This window comes from Cupressus sempervirens, chromosome 1 (assembly GCF_028749045.1).
Source record: "Cupressus sempervirens isolate cs-2001-9-10 chromosome 1, ASM2874904v1, whole genome shotgun sequence".
NCBI classification, from domain to species: Eukaryota; Viridiplantae; Streptophyta; class Pinopsida; order Cupressales; family Cupressaceae; genus Cupressus; species Cupressus sempervirens.
The window spans coordinates 204291807-204305955 of NC_143118.1; the positions used below are offsets into that span (position 1 = coordinate 204291807).

Below are 14149 nucleotides of genomic sequence, written 5' to 3' on the forward strand. Positions count from 1 at the left end.
TCCATGATGAAGAAATGCAGAGAAGAAATGCTAAAAAGAAGAGAACCTAGCCACGACAATGCCCCCCCTTTTTACTCAATCAAAGAACCCCCCCCAAAGAAATATGATTTGGCACTTTATTTTAGTGAATTTACAACTACCACTAGAAAGAAATACTTAGTGGTCTTGATTTCAATGCATTACAAACCCTCATGAAGAGAATATGCTAAAAGTGAAACTTGAGCACAATAATCAAAGAAACAAATAGCACCACTATGATCTACTCAAAAAATCATGCACTTTCAAAAAAAGAATCACCTCGATATGAGGTCGTATGAGAAAGTTATGATCCTCTGAAGTTTCCAAAATGAGAATTGTGCACAGTCACGGCTGAGAATCTACAATTTTTGAAGAATTCATGCATGAAAATAAAAAAACAACTCCACTAGTGGATAGAGCACAAAAAAATAGCTAAGTTCATAACAAGAATCATTAAAATCAGAGTCCGTATGAGCAAGAACGAGAAATTTGAAAACTGCATTCAAATCTATGACTGCCAATGGAGAGGGGTATGGTTGTAGCCTTTCATGCTCGATTCTGAAAAATATACAGCTTGCATGCAAAATCTAAAAGATATCCAGATGGTTTTTTGGGGCTGCGAACAAAACTCAGAAAGCATTTTTCTTGTTGATGTATAGAAGATGCTGCTGTAGTGTAAATTAGATGCCTTTAATAGTAAAAAATGGCTCCAAAAATCCAAAAATGACCCCAGCAACTAAAATATGACATGCAAATGTTGGATTAGCTTCCTAAGTCTATCAATGGCATGCTGGAATCTACAATACTGATTGAAAACTCCAAATATGCAAGTTGGTTGTCAGATCTGAGATTGAAACCCCAGAGAAAAACCGTTTTTGTCAAAACTTTTCTGATTCTCAGGATCATCCAAAGATGCAAGAGAAGAACATACTTCATTTTTCAAAAAACTACAATAAAGTTTATTAGCCCCCCCCCTGAATCTCTCAAATAAGGAAACTAAAATCTACTCTTGCACATAGAAAAGCTCTGATACCATGTTAGAATCTGATAAGATTAATAACCTAGAAAACTACTGCAAAGAATAAATATCTAAACTATGAATGCAAATGATACCAAATCAAAATAGCATTATAGAGTTAGTCTCCAAGAGAGCAATGCAAATGCTAAAAGCAAAATAGCATTAAGAGGATGCAAAAACAAGAGATGCAAATACAAGCTATGTAGCATGCTTATATAGGCTAGGAAGAGGGAGGAGGTGGCAACACCAACCAATGAGGAGCAACCATCTATCAGACTGAAGATAGCAAAGTATCTTCCCAAGATAGCTAATGGATGCTCACATGTAGGAAGGTGACACCTCACAACCATTCACCTAATAAGACATGCTTTATTAACCTAAAAAAGATTATTAAAAGTGTAGGAAAAACCTAGCAAAATAGGAAAAATAAAAAACTACACTAAAAGTCTCCACAAATTTGCATCTGCACCTGCAAATTGTCATCTTTTCCAGCTATTCTGTCATCTCCACAACAAAATTGACATCTTCACATTTTGGCATCTCCACCTGGTCTTCTGCTATTGATGTTGCCACTAGACTGTCATCTCCGTAGATTAGCATCTTCGCTAGATACTTTGTCGTCTCCGTCGTCGCCTCTAGTCTTCTGTCGTCTCTGCCACCACTAACCTCAACTGTCATCTCTACAAATCAACATCTCTATCTATTTTTCGGTTAACTGCACTACCAAACTAAGCTATCATCTCCGCCTTTTTCTCTGTCATCTCTGCAAATTGACATCTCTGCATTTTAGCGTCTCCGTAGTTTGGCATCTCCACCTGATGAAATGTCATCTCTACCTGTTATTATTGCATTTCTATTTTAGCATCTTAGTTCTTGCACTTTTTATTTTAACTTTTGGTGATTCCATAGAGTAGAGGTTTTTCTAAGCATTTTTACACCTAGGAAAAATAACAAAAAAAGTTAAATTTTTTTTTCCATAGTTAAGCTTTCATTTTGGAAGATTTTGGGTGACTAATCAAATTGCTTTTTTGTCTCATTGTAGGTTGGAGCACATATGAAACCACTAACCATGTTTCTTGTAGGTTCTCATGTTGCTAAAATGAACTTGAATGTTTAAACATTTTTCTTTGAATGAATGTTGCTCAAACATAATCTTGAATGCCGTGGATTAAAATCAATCTTTCTTAGAATGCATGCTTAAAACAAACAAACTCAATCTTGAATGCAAAAGATCAATTAACCATTGCAATATCTCACATTTCAATTTTTGGGGCATAAAAAGAATCTAAATCCACATTTTTGTAATCTTTTAAGTTATAAAAACAAATAAAAATGCTTTGAGTGAGTTTGTCGTTGGACTTACCCTCTTTAATCACCCATCAATTTAACCATTGGTTGCAATCTCAGCGCCATCGATGGGGATGGTTCCACCTAAGAGGGTGTTAAGTGCTCCACAAAAATAAAACTCTACTTACTTGTGTTTTTATTAGTTTTTCTAAGTTAGAAAATTCCTTGAATGCACATTAGGTTCGCTAACACTTCATTTGGGTACTAAAATTGAACAACTCTTGACGTGGAGGGCCTACAGGCGCACGCTTGAAATTGAATTTCACACACTTTTATTTTGGGCTTAAAACAAACTCACACTCAATCTTGAATGCCTTAAAGAAAAATCAATCGATACTTGACGTGGAGGGCCTCCAGGCATGCGGGTTTATTTTCTTGTTGACCTTAACTCTTCTTCTTGTTCACATTCTTCGATCGATTTTACTTTTGTTAGAACTTCAAGTTGGAATTGAACATTGTCTCTTAAATATGAGTGCTTTCAAAGTCTAGATCAACACACATAAGAGTCAGTTAGTAAAAGAACAAATGTGTTTTTTAGCCCAAGATCATCCAAGTCTTCTCTCCCCTTGTCATCTTTTGAGGCCATCTTGGGTGCATAAGATTAGGATCCAAAATCTTGTCTTAACTTTTTAGGAGGCCTACTTGGGGATTTCATCACCCCTTGGGATGACCTCAACTCTAGTGTTCTGACGGAGTATAAAGATCGAGAGGTGAATCCAAAGACACCTCTCTTGGAATCAATATTTTGTCACTCAGGCTAAGCCTCAAGGAACTTTATACCCTTGAGAAGTGAAATAGGAGAAGTTGGTTACCGCTCCTCTCGACTGTGTGACATCTTTTTGGTTTCATCTACGGATTTGGGCCTCACGTACCTTGGGTATATCAAGGACTCCCTAGCTAAACCAACTATCAGCCTTGTAGACAACCATCTAGGATGTTAATGTGTTTGAAGTGACTGATCGAAACATTTGTAAAACATACACACTCCTTGGCGCAAGTATCACATTTTGAGAATCAAAACTTCTATCTATTTTTTTTATCTATTGCTTGATCTTTTATTTGTTGAATGAATGTTTGCCAAACTGGTTCAATCCTAGCTTACGACATACTTAGCATAGTCACTGCCTATTCCAAAAGTTGAACGAGTTGAAGCAAAACAACTGAGATCTCTCAAAGCCAAGCAGATTTAGGAATACATGTCAGAACAAACCAAACCCAAACAGAAGTTTCACAAAGCCAAACTTAAGCCATCTCAAGAATACCAAGAACTTTCAGCCAAGAGAAAGGAACTAGCACCAAGCCCTCGAATTGCCAAACTCCACAAAGTAGAGGACAAAGCTACCGACGAAGCCCTTCAAGATTCCTAGTTAGATCGCACTATCCAACTTAACCAACATCCAAGAGTTAACTCTACTTATGCATTACCAACTAGGCATGATTTCTATGATTAGACACCCTTGTTTCTCTACATCTTCTCTTTGCAGGAAAGCCAGCCATCTTTAGTCCTCACCTTAAGCATTTTAGCTCATCCATCTCATTTAGAACCAAACCATCTAGCCAACAATCCAAAAACTTCACATCCAAGCCTTCAAAATTGTGGTCACCTTGCCGAAAGTCTACCATCCCTAACATCTTTCAAATCCACCAATCTCACCAAGGTTATCCCTTTGCCAGAGCTTTGTCTAGGGTAATCTAGCTTTGTCACTTGTTATCCCTCATCACCTTGAGCTAAAGGTTGGGATCCACAAGTGGTCAATCTCGTGTTCTTCCTCAAGGATCATTAGTCTATCCTTAAGTTGACACAATCACCACCAAGCTTGCACATAGGAAAGTAGACCTTTCATAATTTGGTGACATACCTTTGAAGTTAGAATCCCCAACCCAATCCTCCTTAGATTTTGTCATATAGCTTTGCCTCAACCTAGGAAATCATTTTCATAGAAAAGACTTCCCCTTTTGCATCCATCAGCATTGTTGCATCTCATCCCTAGGAACATTCTGCATTTTTATGCCACCCGTCACTCGCTTAGCCAAGAAGAAGAGGGAAACAATGGAGCCCTATCATTTGGATCAAACAACATTGCTCCCCTTGAGCACTCACCCATCCTTCAGCCCAAAGAAAGCTACACCATCACCTATCAACATTGAAGCTTTCATGAACCAACTAGGAAATGCAATATTGGTGAATGCCATTATAGACAAGAACAAAGAAACAATCATGGCTAATTTTTGAAAGGACAACATAGGAGCCTTCGACTTTGGAAGACCTCCTCCCTTATCAGAACCATCTCACCCATTGTTTGAGCAACTCCCACCACCCATAGGCTCTTATGATTTGAATTATCCTCAATATGTGCCAAAAGAAGAGCCTCAACCCACCCCATATGATCCAATAGACCCAAACATACCAGCCTCCACTCAAGTTGAAATCTCCCTTCTGCAAGCCAATCCAGGCACCACCACTCCATCCCAAACCCCCTTTACCCAAAACACCTGATCATTCACTCCCTTCACTATTGCTGTTGCTGCTCTCCAACCTAGCCTTCCAAATCCACCCCTCTCCCAAATTAGTGCCAGCATCTTTGGCCAACCTCAGCAATATACAATGGGAATGCCACCCATGGGGCCAAGTAATCAACCCTTCATAACCCCTAGCTTGTTTACCTCAGCTCAGAACACAATTCCATCATTTCCACTAGGTCCTTGGAGCTTAGTGCCATCAGCCACAAATCCAAAAGCCACTACCCTCACTCCACAAAGCTATCAAACCCCACAAGCTACTACCAATTTTATGTCAAGATCTCAAGTGACCCAAGCTCTTGCCACCACTCTACCAAGCTTTCAAATCTAGCCACCAAGCTATCAAACCCCATCAGTTCCATTCCCAAGCTTTCAATTCCCACCACCTCCATGACCAACTAATCCATTACCTCTTATCACCAACTATTTTTCTATGCCACTTCTAGAAGGAAATCCACCACCACCAACCACCAATTACTTGGCCTCTTTTGCCATGCAGATACCTTCCCAAATGGGGGCACAACCCACATATATTGGTTAAACTCCTCAAATCCAAAGTCAAGTTTCACAAACTCCCCAATCCTTTCCCCAAGCTTCGCAACCATCTTATACCTTACCTCCACAAAGAAATCCATTTATCCCAAAGCTAGCTTATGTTCCTCAATCCCAACCTCAAATCCAATATCAGCAGCAAGCCTCACAACACATGCAGCAATATGTGCCACCTCCACCTCAGCAACCTATCATCCACCATTCAGTTGCCCAAGCCATATACAATCCCTACCAGCCCATACCTCAAAGCCATCCATATTCCATTGCCCCATCTAGCACATACCTACCTCAGGGTACTCCTACATTGGGGACACCCTAGCCATCACCCATTAATGTAGAATGGGAAGCCATGAAGATACCTTTGAAGAACATCCAAGAAGGAAATGATCCAAAAACCTTCAAGTTTGATAATGTGTGTCCTTACCCATTTGATAGAGCCATTACCATGATACCATTTCTCAAGCATTTTGAGACACCCAAATTTGACAAATTTAGAGGAAAAGGAGACCCTATCACACATATCAAAGAATTTTACATGCACTGCCAAGAAGTGGCATACGATGACGTCTTCCTCTTGCGTCTCTTTCCCAAAAGCTTGGCCAGACCAACTCTTGAATGGTTTTAGAGAATCCCCTATGGCACAATTAAAAATTTTGCTGAATTATCTGAGGCATTTGTAGCCCAATATACCCATCTTGTTGAAACAGAGCTATCAGTAGTTGATCTTGTCCACACTAAGAAAAAAGGTGGAGAAAGCCTTCTCAAATATCTATAAAGATGGAAAACCCTTAACACCCGCATATCTTGCACCTTGCTAGAGCACCATTTGGTGAAAATGTTTATTGATAATGCCCATCCTAGCTTGGCTCACCACATGACCATGAACTGTTTGCAGACCTACAAAGATATCAAAGAAAAAGGAATTATCCTTGAGCAAGGACTCATTAAAGATGGTGTGGTCAATATTTATAAGGAAGCCAACCAAAATCAAACACATTCAAATGACAAGTCTAGGTATTGGAAAAAAAACAAGCATGTTGCAATAGATGGCGTCACTGACACTAGACATGTGAATATTGTTGGTCCTTCTCAAAACCAGTCCAACCCATCTTATCAACCAAACAATCAACAAGCTATCAACTACCAACAATAGAATAACCAAAGCTATCAAAACCACAATCCAAGACCCAACTTCCAAGGATCTAGCAATCAAGCTAATGCCATCAATGTAGCTGTAGGGCAAGAGCCCAGATTCCAACCTGCACCTAAAAATTATACACCCCTTGGTGAGCCATTGGATGTCATTTTTGAGAAATTAGTCAAGGAAAACCTCATCAAATTTCCTCCTACCCAGCAAATCGACCCAAGCCAATCCAAAGCTGCATAGTACAAAGACAATGAGTACTGCAAATTTCATAGGGTAAAAGGTCACACTAGCCTCAGATGTATGAAATTGAAAGATTATGTACAGAACCTCATTGATTGAAAAGAAATCACCATTGGTGCCCAAACCTCTCCCAATGCAGGCTTATAGATCTATCAAAATGCTTTTCCTCCTCACAACAACCAAAATCTTGGAAAAGCACCTATCCAAACCAACAACAACAACACCAACAACCGCCAGCCAAACCAATAGCATGGGAAGAACAATGACCACACTTCATCCTATATAGACTATGGTAGCCTCATAGGTTGTATATCCACGAAAAAGCCTTCTGTCAATGTTATCAATATCCAAGGACCAAACAATGAGTGTGTAGTCACCACTCAAAGAGTGCAATTTAACATCGTAGGCCCACCAATTTCACCAGCACCATCATCTCCATCAAAAAGCCAGTACAATATCTTGGAACACCTTGGGAACATGCCAACCCAAATCTCCATTTTAGACCTTCTCCGCACTAGTTATGTGTACAAGAAAATTCTTGAAAATGCTCTCATAGAATCCTATGTCCCTTCAGATATCAATGCTACTAATTTTTCTAATCTCATTGGACACCTAGATCCCCCTCATATGCCCTATCATTCAAACCCACCGACATACCCGTGGTCGAGCCAGATCACACCCTTCCGCTTCACATAGCCATCATGGTATCTAACTTCACCGTAAAAAGAGTAATGATAGATAATGGATTAGCCTTGAATATTTGCACTCTAAAATTTATAAAACAAGCTAGGTATACTGAGGCAAATATCATCAGTGAGGTTATCACCATCAAAGCTTATGACTACTTGGAAAGAACCACAGAAGGAACTATTTTGCTGCCAATCAAGGTTGGGCCAGTCATCCAAGAAACACTCTGCCATGTTATTAATCTAAACCTACCATTCAACATCCTCCTCGGTCACCCATGGATTCATGCCATGAAAGCCGTTCCATCTACTTACCATCAGTGCATCAAATTTCCGCATCAAGGCACTGAGGTAACCATCCATGTTGATCTAGAACCCTTTGTTCACTGCAATGCAGTTGAAGCTTCATATACAAACCATTTCCCTAGAATTGATATCGGCACAACCATTGCCAGCTCATACCATACTTGTAATGACCCAAAAACCATCCTTGCCCCCACCCTATCTACCATGAAAATCAATAACAAAGGCTGTGGAGAATATAGTCTGTCAAATGCATTTTCTGTCGCGACATTCCCACTTGATCCAGATGCCCATGGACGATCGACATATCACAAAGATAAGGAGATTCCACCTCCTCGATACAAATAGTTTGGCCCAACAACCTTTGTATCCTCAAAAATCCCTCTTCATGAGGAGCTCACTCCAGATATCAACAATTGGTTACATAAGGATGCACCTCCAAGAAATCAAGCACGCCTTGATCACTTTAGCCAGAAGTATCCCCAAGAACATAAGCTAATCACTGACAAATGGAACTATCAAGGTGGTGGTCTAGGACCAGAAGAAAGAGGCATGTAGTGCCCCATCAAAGCACACAAGTGGGAAATAAAGTCAAGTCTTGGCTTTGGCATACCCATGACTAGGGGCACCAATGAGAATGGTCACGCTTTTTTGAACATTCACCGCGACCTTGTCAAAATTGAAGACATTCCTAAGGAAGTTGAAAAGAGAGCCTACGATGATATCCCAGACCAAATCTCCCCGGGAGACTCTGTTCTCCAAGAACTATCCATCCATTTCATTGACCTACCACTCACCCATCCACAACTCATAGATTGGGACCAACCAAGCATCATACACATTGATGAGTTCACATTAGAGGAAGCACTTCTGAGATTCATGGGAGCTGAAACACCTCACAAGAAAACAAAGCTAGATTCTACCTATATCTATAAGCTAGATCCCAAGGGGTATTTTGGAGAAAATCCACAACCTAGTTCCGATACACCCAAAATTGGAACTAAGGTGAATCTGGGACTAGCTAAGGCAGTGAAGAGAACCCCTTAGCAAGAAAATCTAGAGCCACAAGTAGAACATGAGGATTTAGCATTGCCTCCTCAAGACAATCGACCAGAGGTGTCTTCTATTCTAATTGAGGACACTAGAGAAGTCAACATTGGTTCTTTAGAGATCCCTAGACTTGTTCACATTACTGCATCCCTATCACAAGACCAAGCTGATCTCCTCTTTGAGGTCTTAAGAGAGAACATTGGCTGATTTGCATGGTCATATCAAGACATGCCAGGGCTTGATCCAAAGCTTTTAGTACATCATCTTGCAGTCGATCTAAAGATCAAGCCTGTCAGACAAAAGCTTAGAAAAATGCACCCCAAGGTGGCATTACTAGTCAAAGCTGAATTATAAAGAATGTTAGTTTCTAAAGTTATCCGACCTATTGACTACTCAAAGTGGATCTCCAACATGGTCCCCATCACTAAACCTTTTGGTGACATCAGAATTTGCATTGATTTCAAAGATCTTAACAAAGCTTGTCCAAAAGATGATTTTCCCTTGCCCAACATTGATATGATTGTAGACCTTACAGCTGGGCATGAAATTTCATCCCTCATGGATGGATTTTTTGGGTATAATCAAATCAAGATTGCATAAGAGGATCAGCATAAGACAACATTCACTACCCCTTGGGGAACCTTTTGTTACAACATGATGCCTTTTGGCCTAAAGAATGTAGGGGCTACCTATCAAAGAGCTATGACAACCATTTTTCATGATCTTATCCATAGCATTTTGGAGGATTATGTGGATGATATCTTGATCAAATCTCATACATTCATGGATCATCTTGCTGACCTGGAGAAAGTCTTTGATAGGTTAGCCAAATATCATCTCATGCTGAATCCCAAGAAATGTGTCTTTGGGGTCACATTTGGAAAGCTTCTAGGCTCTTCAGACACTATGACAGCTTTGCTCTCTTCACGGAAAGCTACAATTTGTTCAGCGCTTCATCTCCCAACTTGTAGATAAGTGTACGCCATTTACACATTTACTAAAGAAGGATGAAAACTTCAAGTGGGATCCTTTATGTCAACATAGCTTTGATTAGCTCAAGTAGTATCTCGCCAACCCCCCTATCTTGGTTTTGCCAATTCTTAATCATCCCTTGATCTTGTACATATCGGCAATGCCTACTGCTCTAGGAGCACTTCTTGCACAACACGATGACTACAACAGAGAAAGAGCCATCTACTAAATCAGTAGAACCCTAGTTGGTTATCAACTCAATTATACTCCTACAGAAAAAGCTTGTTTGGCAGTTGTTTTCTCAACTCAAAAGCTTCACCACTACATGCTAAGTCATATCATTTAACTAGTCTCCAAGATAGACCCTCTCAAGTATATGTTCTCCAGAACAACACTTACAGGCCATTTGGCCAAATGGGTTATGCTCCTTAGCAAATTTGACATCCAGTATGTGGATAGAAAAGCAATCAAAGGGCAAGCTATAGTAGAACACCTAGTTGATGCACCTCTAATAGATGCATATCTTTTGATCACAGAATTTCCAGATGAGCATATCTACCTAATTGAAGAACAACCCCCCATAGAAGCTTTATTTTGATGGTTCATACACATCTCGTGGATCAGGGGCAGGAATATTGTTGGTCACACCTCAAGGAGATTATATTCCAAAAGCCTTCAAGCTACAATTCCCTAGCACCAACAATATAGCAGAGTATGAGGCTCTCATAGTAGGATTAAAGATAGCTATAGAATGGAACATCACTGAGTTACAAATCTTTGGTGATTCTCAGCTCATCATCAAGCAAGCCCTAAATGAATATCAAACCAAAGATGAAAAGCTATTACCCTACAAAGAGCTAGTTGAACAGCTAACCCAACATTTTATAAAGCTTTAGTCTACACAAGTGCCTCAAATGCAAAACAAAGCAGCAGATGCTATAGCTACTATCGGCTCACTCTTGGAAATTCTCCAAGCAGTTATGCAGTATGAGTTTTTAGTCGAGCAGCTCCTCACACCTACCTATGTGAATGATGATTCAAATTGTATTTGTATCTTGGTTGGTCCTCAATCCCCTTGGTACCATGAGATTCATGCTTACCTTAAAGATGGTATCATCTCCCCTCGCCTCACACGTACCCAACACCAAAACCTCATCCAAAAATCATCTTGCTATGTTATCATAGCCAATACCCTATATTGTCGGGGTTATCACGATACTCTCTAAGTGTTTAGAACAAAATGAGGCCGCGATGGTGTTAAAAGAAGTACACTCTAGACTTTGCGGTGCCCACATGAGTGGTATTGTCCTAGCACGAAAAATCTTTAGAGCAGGCTACTATTGGCCTACCATTGAAGAAGACTCCTGTGACTTTGTCAAAAAATGTGCCCCATGTCAGCAACACGCAAATCTTGTGCACGCTCCAGCACAGGATCTATAGCCTATTGCACCACCTTGGCCTTTCGCTTGTTGGGGCCTTGATCTAGTTAGAACTATCACACCTCTCTCATTTGATGGACATAAATGGATAATAATAGCTACAAACTATTTCACTAAGTGGGTGGAAGCAGTCCCCCTAGTCTCAGCTAAAGGAGTTCAAGTCTCCAAGTTCATCTTTTACCACATTGTTTGTCGCTTCGGCATCCCATCCACCATCTTTGCCAACCATAGAGGTAACTTTGAAAATCTCAACATGGAAGAACTATGCACTTCCCTCCACATCCATCACCACTTTTCTAGCCCATATTTCCCACAAGGTAATGGCTAGGCAGAGGCAACTAACAAAACCCTCCTCAAAATCCTAAAGAAAGTTCCTCTCTTCTTGGTCTCCTTAAATTGCGACCCTTTGCCAAATCTGCTTCTTACATTATTTGACATCTCTTGCTCTCTCTTCCTGATGATGGATCACGTAGTGTGATTCAAAACATTTTAATTTTTTTTTGATGAAAAATCTCTACACAATCTATTCCAGAAAATCAACATTATAAATCATGGATTGTGGAAATCTGATTGCATTAACTAAAGAAAGTTGTCAATGATTCCGGCCGTGATTGGCACCTACAAATAAATCCAGCCTTATGGGCCTATTGAAGCTCCTTCCATACATCCACAGGCACAACTCCATACTCCCTAGTCTATGGTGCCAAAGTAGTACTACCTATAGAGGTTGAACTTCCCTCCTTGCGCATATCTTTGCAAGGGCAAATATCAGATGAAGAATATAGAGTAGCTTGGCTCACCTAGCTAGATCTCTTAGACAAGAAGTGACAACAAGCCTATGATCATCTCATAGTCTATCAAACTCATCTCAAAAGGAATTTCAACAAGAAGGTGCTTCCATGACACTTTCAGGGGGTGACATGGTCCTCAAAGAAAATATGAAAGTCCAAGCAGATCGAGAAAAGAAAGGCAAGTTTGAACCTACATGGCTTGGTCCTTATGTTGTCACTGCCTCCTTTGGCTTTGGAGCCTATCAGCTATCTACACTAGAAGGAGAACTCTTGAATGATCCTACTAACATCATTCATCTCAAGAAGTTCTATGCTTGAAGATCCTTGGTATACCTAGCTTTTGAAAAATACAAAAAAAAAAATAGTAAAGAGAAATAAGTGTCCAATGGTGAAAACTTGGCAATTCAAGCACCTTGGATAGGTACCTTGGTGAAAACCTGGTAATTCAGGTGCCTTGTGTACTAAGAATAATTCATTATCTATCACTATCCTATCCCTCATCCATTCACCCACCATCCCATAAAACACTTGCTTGTTCCCTTGGTGTTCCAACCAAATATCCAAAATCTAATGAAGCTTGTAAATACCTCCTGTACAGCTTGTGAATCTTGTACCCCAGCTTGTAAATCTTGTATCATAGCTTGTATATCCAAATCTTCTCCAAAACTTGTACCATATTCTAGCTTGTATTATATACCAAAGCTTGTATCCTAGTTTGTATCCTATCACATGCACACAATGAACCCCATTTTCACTTACGCTTTTCGAAAACCATCTACCTATCCGCCTATCAACTATTGCAGACATCCCACCCTTCACGAACATTTCCATCTCACAAAACCAAAACATGAACAACCTTGTACATTTGTAACATATCTTGGTCTGTCAGCTTGTACATCCTCTTTAGCTTAGTACCATTGTATCTATCCAGCTTTTGTGTCAGTTCCTCCTTGATCAACATCTTGCACACATCACACAGATCTTGGTTAGCTATTCCAATGCATCCTTTAGCTAGATCTCCTATCACCAAAGTGTTATCCTTCTTAGTTTTGCTTGCCAAATGCATCGCTCATCCCAATCCATCAACTTAGGTGCTCTCTGATAGATCCTTGTAGGATATAGCTTTCCTCATGTCTGATCTTAGTCCGTTAGTACCTCGTCCTACCCATCTTGTTGGCAAACGGTTCTCTTTTAGATTTTCACTTTCTTTTGATTTGGAATCTTCCCTTTTGGGTCTTGAAATATCTTTTCCAAGCAATCTTTTTGTTCCCTCCTCAAGGTTGCCACGATCTTCCATATCATGGTATATTGCGAATGGGGAAATCTGAGCATAAGGTCTTAATCAGGTCTTTCATTTTATTTTATTTTCTGATTGTGGGTTACCCAGTGTCGGTTCCACGCTGATTCCTTTGGGAATCATGTGTGATGCTGGGGCAATCCTTGCGTGTTTGTTTCGAGTTAGTCCATCAGTCCTCTGGACTATTGGTAAAAAAGGCCTTGATGTTCTTCATAACCTTGGCAATTAACCAATAGTCCTATAGAAAATCTAGTGCTCAACTACATGGTGGTACTTCTCTTTGAAGTATCCCCCCACTCAAAAAGAGCTTCAATGGATTTCCTTCATCTCCATTATCCCCCATCCATATCCAACATCTGTCTCTCCTACCCCAGCTTGTGCATCAATATCTCTTTCAAGCAATCATCACCTTTAGCTTTAGGGATCCACAATCCTAGTCGTAGGGATCCACCAATCCAATAAATCCACCAAGCCTCATCTTTTGAGATCCACAATCCTAGTCCTAGGGATCTTCGAAACCCATCTTCTGCCAATCTGACTCTTTGAAATCTTGTTGCATTAGCTTTGTAATCCCCTCATCCTTCTCCCTATCCTAGATTCCTTTTTATAGCACTCTGCTCCTTCATCCTCCACCTTCCCTAAGGTCTTAAGATTGCTTCCTCTTGTGCATCTGATAGCCCTTTATCATTCTCCCATAGTGAGAGTTTGAGCTAATTTAGCCCCTTCTCTTTGCCAATCTGACTCTCCTTGCTCATCTCGAATTCTTGTA

General features: G+C 40.1%; 1 pseudogene; it reads right to left on the reverse strand.

Annotated features, from left to right (window-relative positions):
* Positions 1–1528: 1528 nt before the first annotated feature.
* Positions 1529–14149, reverse strand: part of LOC149576834 (GDSL esterase/lipase EXL3-like) — a 77215-nt pseudogene continuing 64594 nt past the window's right edge.